The 10,168-nt window shown below is 41.1% G+C and overlaps 1 long non-coding RNA gene across 1 annotated transcript; it reads left to right on the top strand.

Moving 5' to 3' along the window:
- Positions 1 to 1,997: 1,997 nt before the first annotated feature.
- LOC145407906 (uncharacterized) lies at positions 1,998 to 9,598 on the top strand. Its single transcript, XR_013898817.1, has 2 exons — positions 1,998 to 2,092; positions 9,256 to 9,598. It is a non-coding gene; the product is annotated as an uncharacterized LOC145407906 (long non-coding RNA).
- Positions 9,599 to 10,168: the final 570 nt, after the last annotated feature.

The raw sequence follows: 10,168 nt of genomic DNA, 5'->3' as shown, positions 1-10,168 counted from the left end.
AAAACTGGGAAATGGTGCACAAACAGTGTGTTTTGTAAACAAAGTCACGTATTGAGTAGTGTTGGGGAAAAGTCCAGCACAATGTGACAAAAGTGTAACGTGACAGTATATGAGACAAAATGTGTACAAAAATGAGACAAAAATGTGTACAGGGATGTGTGTACAAAATGAGACAAAAATGTGTCTCTACACATTTTCCTCGACCTTATAAAGTAGACATATTCCGCCTTTCTCAGCTAATTAACCACTAGGCTGTCTTAAAAATAATCTCCGTCCATACAGAATCAATAGAGGCACCTGCTGCCAATGATGGCCTCATACACTCCACACAGAACCAATTGCGTGCCATCAAGAATGTGACGAAAGCGCCATTTAGGCTTCTAACTGGCAAACATCCCTACTTTGCTCCTCCCACATTATGTCACACCCAGTAGTTCAAGGACAAGAGGAATTTTCTAGGTAATTTGTGAGAAAAACATTTGGTGTGTTATCAGTCCAGAAGGCAAAGTTGACCATTGCGTAAATACACGTGGGGACTAGGGTTACCCTTTACAGGCAACAAAACTGATAAGAGAAAAGATTTAATGTTCTTAACGGCTCGCTTCTCCCTCCTTTCATTATCATCACCCATTCACTACTGGGGTAACTACGCCAGTGACAGGAGTTAAGCGCTTGTCTCTGAATTCCACCAACACTTACTCTCCTCACAATTGACACACTTCATTATCGTCTATTTTGCAGTGTTATGCCTTTCTTCATTCAATTCGCACTGTAAAATGGTAGTAGTAGTAGTAGTAGTAGTAGTAGTGGTGCTGGTGGTGGTAGTGGTAATAGTAGTCTAGTAGTAGTAGTAGTAGTAGTAACAGAAGTCATAGTAGCAGTAGTAGTCGTACTAGTCGTAGTAGTAGTAGTTTCACGTTCGGAACAGCTCTAGGTCTTGTATTCCCACTGACGCCATTTTTGTTCCAGCTGCCGCCATTTCGTTCCCTCTGGTGCCTAGGAGTGTCAATACCGTGGTCCTGAACCGTCTCATGGTGGGGGCAGGTCTAGTTCCGGTGGATGGGGGGGATGGGGGTGCCGTCTGCAGTCTGTTGGGTCAGGCTGGCTGGCGGGTCCAATACAGAATTCGTCCCTGTGGAAGATGTAGTTGTGATGATGATGATGATGGGGAGGAGGATGGTGATGAAAAAGATAATGGTTTTGATGATGATGATGAGGAGGAGGAGGAAGAGGATGGTGGTGATGAAAATGATAATGGTTTTGATGATGATGATGATGATGATGTGGAGGAGGAGCATGGTGGTGATGAAAATGATAATGGTTTTGATGATGATGATGATGATGATGATGATGTGGAGGAGGAGGATGGTGGTGATGAAAATGATAATGGTTTTGATGATGATGATGATGATTATGATGATGATGATCTATTCTTTTCACTTTATCTTGGAGAGAGAGCTGCAAACGAGAAGTGGGGGGGGGGGATGTAACGGGAGAAGAAGGACAGGAAGGAATGATTATTATTTCTCCCATCCCTCCCTCTCTCTCACCTGGTAATACACACACACACACACACACACACACACACACACACACACACACACACACACACACACCTCTTCTCATATGTTAATAGTGACCATGTGGGACACAAACTGCTACATCTTCATAATATACACAATTTTCAATATAAGGGAGTAATTTTTCGGTAAGTATAAAGAGAGGTGTCTTCACCCCCATTGAGCTCTGTAGTAACACATTTTGAAAGTGACTTTTTTCCTGTGGACTTGTTAAGGCACACTTCGTGAAAGTAAATATAGGTGTGGATTTTTTTTTTAATCCTGATACTTTTATTAACACCGAATAAATAATAACAATTCTTTATATAGCAGTATATAACAGTCTCATCTCTGTCCTGATTGGCTAGCTATTAAGACGTCACTAGCTCCGCTCCCTTACAACACTTGTGGCTGCTGGGCTTGTGGCGGGTGTGGGAATTCAGTGTGGACCCTGACACCGAGGAGAATGAATGCCATGGCTCCTTTCGCCCTGCTCTGCATTTTACTGGCTGTTCTTCCTGCTTTGAGTTCAGGTACGGTAATTTATTATTATTTTTTATAGATTCGTGATGTTAAATGCCTTTTGAAATTTCGTTATAGCGCTTCACTAGCGATTAATTCTGTCCGCACATTGATATCCTCTCTTATCTTATAGATGCAAAGTACCGTATGTCGATATGGAATTATAAACTGAGATTTCGTTGCACATTTCCCTCAGCGGTTTATTCTGATCATTGCACATTGATATCCTCTTGCATTAGTGCAGCCTGTTTCAGTATTAAACAATATAAATGACGCTCGATAGTGCAGAGATGTTTTATAAAAAAAAAAAAAAAAATAGTAACAATACATCGCTAAAGAAGAGCTGTTACGAAGCCTACTATGCCACTAAGAATAATATTATACTGTTAAGAAGCGAGATGTGCCAGTTAGGTGACGAGATGTCTCTCGACGTTTCCCGATGTTTACAGTGGTTTCGGTACGAGTCAGAGTTGCCAGTTAGCCTGCTATTGTAAGTGTAGTTATTTCGTAAGTTATGCATTAATTTTTTTGCTCTTTTTCTTTAATAATGTTTTAGTTATCTGATTGTTATATTTATACAATTTGTGCTCTTTTTCCTAATAATGTTTTAGTTATGTGATTGTTATATTATGCAATTCAATTTAAGCTTGCATGCTAAATGATTTAGAGTGTTATATAATGTAAGAAGACTCTGGCATGTCTTGATGTCTCCTAGTCTCCTAGATGGTAACTGTTGTTGCTAGGGGCAGGTATAAGACCTGCATGCCCTAGAATGTTGGAGAAGTAGATCCTTCAAGTACAATGCAAGCTTATATAAGGATGGACAAGAGACTAGAATGAGTTCAGTCGGTCTTCAGTTCAGTTTGAGTGTAGTGAAGTGTTATTGGTGAAGTTCGTGAAGTGTTGCTGGCAAGCAATAAGAACAATTGCAGTTAGTGAAGATTATTTTCAGTACTTCTGAAATCAGTGAAGAGTTGTGAAGCATTAAGTGTAATAGCAGTGAAGTGTTGTCAAGCAATAAGTGTAAAAGCAGCTGGTAGAGTTTGTATAGCTCCATTGCTTGTGAGAACAGTGAAGTGAAGATGGGAAGCTCTGAGTGGAATTATTTGGAAAATAAAGATGGTGAACTTTAAGAAGCCAGTGTTTATTTTTGCCTCAGCTGATCTTCTGTGCTGTACACCTTAAGGCTGACCATAGGAGGAACAACTCACTGGGCAACATCCTTCCTGTACTGAACTACTGCTGTTGAAGCCTGTGGCAATGTGGGACGAGGACATAACACTGGTGTCACTGAGTCTAAACTTCGACATGGAAGCAGAAGGTGTGAAGACAAGGTCTCGAGCAGGGCAGGAGGAAATTTCCCTGGCGACAATCGTGAAGCTATTACAGGCACAAACGAAAGAATTCAAAGAACAAATACAGGCACAAACTAATGAACTCAAAGAACAATTACAGGCACAGAATGAAGGACAGAAACAACTTCAAGAACAATTACAGACACTGAGTGAGTGAAGGACGGAAAGAACTCAAAGAACTAGTACAGACACGAGGTTTACTGTTGAAGGCATATAGGGATCAACTAGAGGCACAACGCGAAGAACAAAAAGAACGATATGAGCAACTTCAAGAGGCGTCAGAGGAGCAACAGAGGGAATTACAACTGAGGGTGCAAGGACAGCTAGATACATTCATCGGGGAATTGAAGAAGGAAGTAGATGCCAAGCTAAAGCAGTAGAAGTATGAGGTAAGCAATAACGTGATAGAGTTCAGACAACATCTAGACGACCAGGTGAAGCATGTAGACAACCAGCTAAAGATTAGTGAGGGAATCGTGATGGAGTGCAAACAGCATGTAAGTAGCCAGTTGAAGTATGTAGTCAACCATGTGAAGATATTTTGTGAGAAAATTAAGGCTGTAGAGAAATACTGCACCGCCGAGCCTCAGGTTAGTGTACAGAGAGCATATGAAAGGAATAGACAGTGTATGGTGAAGCTTGACAGATCGCAGGCATCTAAAGGTAGCATTACAGAGTTGAAAAATCAGAATGAAGAAGTTGTAAGTCCAGGCCTTAATTATGATACCCCAGTTTTTAGGCCCCAAACCAGTGAAGTGCATGGCTATAATGGGAGTCCAATTAAAAAGAAACCTCAGGAATTTGATGATGGAGTATCTTGGGAAGCTTATCGTGCACAGTTTAAGTTACTTGCGGATCAGAATGGTTGGGATGAGAAGAGGGCTGCAGAAGACCCACCAGTGAAGAAGTGCAGGAGAACCTTGATGAATAGTGTGCGAAAAGACTGAAGAACAGACGGCAAGGAGTGTAGTAGGAATGGAAATCATAGGAAGAAATGCAGCCGTACTGCAGTGACAGGGCCAGCATCAGATGAAGACTGGAAGAGGATGCAGATGGAGGATGCAAATTTACAGCCAGTGCTAGAGCGGTTGCAGCAGAGTACAGAGCAGCCGTCTTGTGAAGAGGTTTCTAGATTCAGCCCTGCAACCAGGAGCTACTGGAGTCAGTGGAACCTACTTTGTTTCAATAACGAGCTACTGGAGTGTCAGTGGGAGACACCCGATGGGCTCAGCAAGTATTGGCAACTGGTGGTTCCGAAGAAGATGAGGTCCAAGATCTTGGATGAGTCCAGTAACCAGATCACTAGTGGGCACCTGGGAGTTAAGACAACGTTAAGCTGGCTACAACACAGGTTCTACTGAACTGGCATGCGTCAGGATGTTAAAGAGTGGTGTTGGGCCTGTGATGTGTGCTGTGCCAAGAAGGGAACTAAGAAACGTGGTTGTGCCCCTCTCCAGCTGTACCAAGTGGGTACACTGATGGAAAGAGTTGCAGTGGACATTGCTGGACCTTCGTCACTCAGAGAAGAAACCGGTATATATGTGTGTTGCCATGGACTACTTCACAAAGTGGCCAGATGCTTATGCTATCCCTGATCAAGAGGCTGCGACTGTTGCTCAGATGTTGGTTGATCAGTTTTTCTGTGGTTTTGGGATGCCACAAGAGCTACATTCAGACCAGGGTAGAAACTTCGAGTCTGCTGTGTTCTGTGAGTGCTGGAAGTTACTGGGGATAAAGAAGACCAGGACGACCCCCATAAGGCCACAATTAGATGGGATGGTGGAGAAATTCAGACTGGACCCTTGGACAAGAACTGACCAAGTACAGCGTTGATGGACAAACAGACTGGGACCAGAAATTACCTGCGTTGCTGATGGCATATTGGTCTTCATCCCATGAGTCTACTGGCTACACTCCTGCAAAACTGATGTTGGGCCACGAGTTACGCTTACCTGTTGGCTTGTTAATGGGAAGACCACCTGGTGAAGAGCTGCCTACAGACACCACTGGTTATGCGAAACACCTTCAGGAAAGGCTGGCTGAGGTACATCATCAAGTGCGAGGAACCCTCAAGTTTTCAGAAGTGATGAAGAGCAAGTATGATGCCAAGACAAGTGAAGTGAGCTTCAAGGATGGTGACCAAATTTGGTTATACAATCCTCAGCGTAAGAAGGGATAGTCACCAAAGCTGCAACGCCCATGGGATGAGCCTTACTCTGTGTTGGACCGCTTATCAGACATAACATATCAGATTTGGGGAGACAGGAAGTCTTCCCCAAAGGTGGTACAAGTGAATCGTCTGTGGCATTACCTTGGGCCAGGACAGTAGAGCTGGGACGTCTCTGAGGCTTCGTGCTCTCCCGCAGCAGAGGATGTTGAGGAGGACCGAGGAGCTGAAGTGCAAGAGGATGGTGACAGTTTCCCAAGAGAAGAAGCGAATCAGGAAGTGGATGAAGACCTTCGCGGAGAGGTGGACTGTTTGGAGTGGCAAGGACGTCGTCAGAAGAGGCACAGAAGCAGACCAGATAAGTTGAAGGGTTATTTTGTGTATAGTTAGATGTTTCATTAGGATTAAGATTTGTGTTTGTATATACTGTGTAGTTTTCTTGGGATGACAAAGAACTAGGGAGGGAGTAGCGTTAAGAAGCAACATTTGCCAGTTAGGTGCCGAGATGTCTCTAGACGTTTCCCGATGTTTACAGTGGTTTCGTAATGAGTCAGAGTTGCCAGTTAGCCTGCTATTGTGGGCGTAGTTATTTCATACGTTATGCATTAATTTTTGTGCTCTCTTTCTTTAATAATGTTTTAGTTATGTGACTGTTATATTATGCAGTTCAATTTAAGCTTGTATGCTAAATGATTTAGAGTGTTATATAATGTAAGAAGACTCTGGCATGTTTTGATGTCTCCTAGTTGGTAACTGTTGTTGCTAGGGGCAGGTATAAGACCAGCATGCCCTAGAATGTTGGAGAAGTAGATCATTCTAGTACAATGCAAGCTTATATAAGGATGGATAAGAGACTAGAACGAGTTCAGTCGGTTTTCAGTTCAGTTTGAGTGTAGTGCATTGCTGTTGGTGAAGTTTGTGAAGTGTTGCTGGCAAGCATTAAGTACAATATTACAGTTAGTGAAGATTATTTTCGGTACTTGTGAAAACAGTGAAGAGTTGTCAAACATTAAGTGTAATAACAGTGAAGTGTTGTGAAGCATTAAGTGTAATATCAGTGAAGTGTTGTTAAGCAATAAGTTTAATAGCAGTTGGTAAAGTTTGTATAGTACCAGTGATTGTGAGAACAGTGAAGAGAAGTTGGAAAGCATTGAGTGAAATTATTTGGAAACAAAGGCAGTGAACTTTAAGAAGCCAGTGTTTATTTTCGCCTCAGCTGATCTTGTGTGCTGTACACCTTAAGGCTGACCATGGGAAGAACAACTCACTGGGCAAGGTCCCTCCTGTACTGAACTACTGCTGTTGGAGCCTGTGGCAGCATAGGACGAGGACGTAACAATACGTTATGTACATGCATTTACACACACACACACACACACACACACACACACACACACACACACACACACACACACACACACACAACACACACACGCACATTTATTTCCTTTTTTTCGGTCAGTGTCATTTTCTTCTTATATTTGAGTATTTTGCTTTATTTTTCACTTTATTATTATTATTATTATTATTACTATTATTATTATTATTATTATTTTTATTATTATTATTAATAGTAGTAGTAGTAGTATCATTACTACTGCTATTTCTTCTATTATTATTATTATTATTATTATTATTATTATTTGTTATTATTATTAATATAATTATTATCACTTTCACTGTTATTATCCTCACCAGTAGTCCATATGGTGGGGATATAGGAATCGCCCCTGTCCGTCCGTCTTTCCGTCCGGGCCTGTATCTCGTAAACTACCAGGTGGATTGGCTTCCTATCACACAGAAAGATAGAGTATGTGTCGTAGTTGATGCCCGTATAGGTAAAATTGCCATATTGTCTGTACTTCACGAGCTATGACCATATAAGGACAAATCTGTCTTGTTACCTCCGCCAAGGAGGTTATGTTTTACCCCGTATACGAGTATGTTCGTTGGTTTGTCTGCCTGTTAGCAGGATTACTCAAAAAGTTATGCGCGGATTTTGATGAAATTTTGTAGAGGGCTGGGCCATGGGCCAAGGAAGAATGATTAAATTTGGGGGTGGATCAGGATCCAGGGTATCCCGCACAATATCTCCAAAAGTTCGCAATGAATTTGAATGATATTTTATACAAAGATGGGCCATAGACCAAACAGGGATTGATTAAATATGGGGGCGGATCCGGATCCTATATCCACTAATAAGGATCCAGATCCGGATCCTCTTTAACGGCAATGGCATTGGCGAAGGTATGCGCTTTCTGAACGCTTTCTAGTATTATATTTTGGAAACTTCTTGCTGGATTCTCAACATATCTTACAGAAATATTGAGTAAAAGCCCTGCTTTACTCGTATATCCTTAAGTATGAAATTACCACATTCTAAGTATTTTACGAACTATATCCATATAAGAAAACTAATCTGAGATTAGCTGTATCCTGGAAACTACTTGCTGGATCATCTTAACGTCTTAAAGAACAAGAAGCGGTGCCAAGGCACAGCAAACTCGTGCCCGGCAGTCATGTTAGTGCTGATGTACAGCATAAAACACGACAGGATATCTAGTCAAAGATGTCACATAAAATATGGAGTAAATCGTGTGAAAATTGACGATTTTTAGCCCATTTGAAATTTTAGGCCCGACCCACCTGACACTGACCCTCCTACCGGTATCTGGGGGATGACCCCCTGATGTAATGAAGCATGTTATAAGATGCAGATTTGAAAGATGCACCCTTACGTTTTGGTTTCATGTCGATATGACGAATTTCAAAAAAGAGTTATGGCGAAAAAACTATTTTTTATTTTTTGTTGTCTACAGCCTGGGCCTTGGCCCAATTTGTTCCAAAATTTAATCAGGTGTTCAGATGGTCGTAACCCATCATCCCTATAATTTTACTCAAAATTTCATCTCTAGTTTTCACGTAAAGTTGTTATCAGACAGACAGACAGACAAACAAACAATGAACACAATCCGGGGCGGGTACGGGTAGGCCTATAGATAGTGTACGAGTCCTAGTTTATTCCCCTTTATATATATGAAATTGTCATAACTATTAGTGCATATCTATATATTCTTTACCGCATGATGGGGATACGTCTTTGGTAAAGGCTTGTTATTATTGCTGTTATCATCATTATTATTACTATCACTATTATTATTATTGTTATCACTACTATTGTTATTATTATCATTATTAATATCATTGTCATTATCACTACTGCTACCATCATTACTACTATTATCATCACTACTGTTATTATTATCAGCACTACTATTGTTATCATCACTACTGCTATTATTTCTATCACTGCTACTATTATTATCACTACTACTGTTATAGCTATTATCGTTATCACTTCTACTATTATTATTATCATCCCTATTACTGTTATTATCACTACTGTTAGTATCATCACTAATACTATTATTATCATTACTACTACTTTATCACTACTACTATCCTTATCATATTATTATTATCACTACTGCTATTATTTCTACGATTACCACTATTATTATTATCATCACTACTAATATTATTATCACTCTTACTATTTTCATTATCACTACTGCTGTTATTATTATTATCACAATAACTACTACTATTATCATCACTACTACTATTATTTTTACTTCCTAACCCACAACAGGTGAGAGCGACCCCCGGTGTGATTTCTCCTGCTGCATATTGAGGGAGGGCGTGTGTCTCTGCTATTACTGCATCTTCAGGAGGAAGTGGTCATCCGGGGAGCCCACCACGACCACAACGACAACGAGGACGACCAGCACGACTCGAGGTGTCCCCCGCATCGGCAGTGTGAGTAGTGGTAAAGGTCGTCGTGAAGCCCCCAGTGGTCGTCGCGCAGTATGGCAGTCGTAAGCAAGAACTCGGCTCCATTATCCTCAACAAGAACGACAAGAACACCAACAAAAACAACAATAACAGAACAACAAGAATGACAAATAAACAAGAACAAAGAACAAGAACAACAATACCACCACAACAACTACAAAAACAAAGTAAAAACAAGAAACAACAAAAACAATAACAAGAAACCATCAACAACAAAAACAATGACAAAAATAGTCCCTTCACCTTAGCTTGGTCCAGATTTTCGTCCTTTTTCAGCTTATTTCACGTAGCTCAGTGGCAGAATAAGACAATGCCACGGCTCTACATCCCTCCCCTAGCACTTCTTCGTGACTAGCAATTTGAAGGAGTTAATGGGGGCTATATCTCCCCCTCCCCCTCGTTCCAAAATTCCCTCCTGCGCTTAATAAAATTGCTTGGATGTGATGTGGATTACACGAAAAGACAAAAAAAAAAAAAAGCTTCTCTCTCTCTCTCTTGCTAAATATATTGTTCAGAGAGTGAGAGCCTACCATGCCTCAATATCCTGTGTGGTGTGTTCTGGTGATGGCATTACTGACTAGTGTGGTATTATCCTGTGTGGTGGTGTGATGTGGTGTGGTGTGGTGTGACTATTATTGACTGGTATTGTATTGTCCTGTGTTGTGGTGTGGTGTGGGTATTAGCGACTGGTGTGGTATTAGCCTGTGTTG

This window comes from Coenobita brevimanus, chromosome 74 (genome assembly GCF_032717465.1).
Source record: "Coenobita brevimanus isolate Jiangsu-jjx chromosome 74, ASM3271746v2, whole genome shotgun sequence".
Classification (NCBI taxonomy): domain Eukaryota; kingdom Metazoa; phylum Arthropoda; class Malacostraca; order Decapoda; family Coenobitidae; genus Coenobita; species Coenobita brevimanus.
Note: the sequence above shows the minus strand (reverse complement) of the source record. Positions and strands in the feature narration are given on the sequence as shown.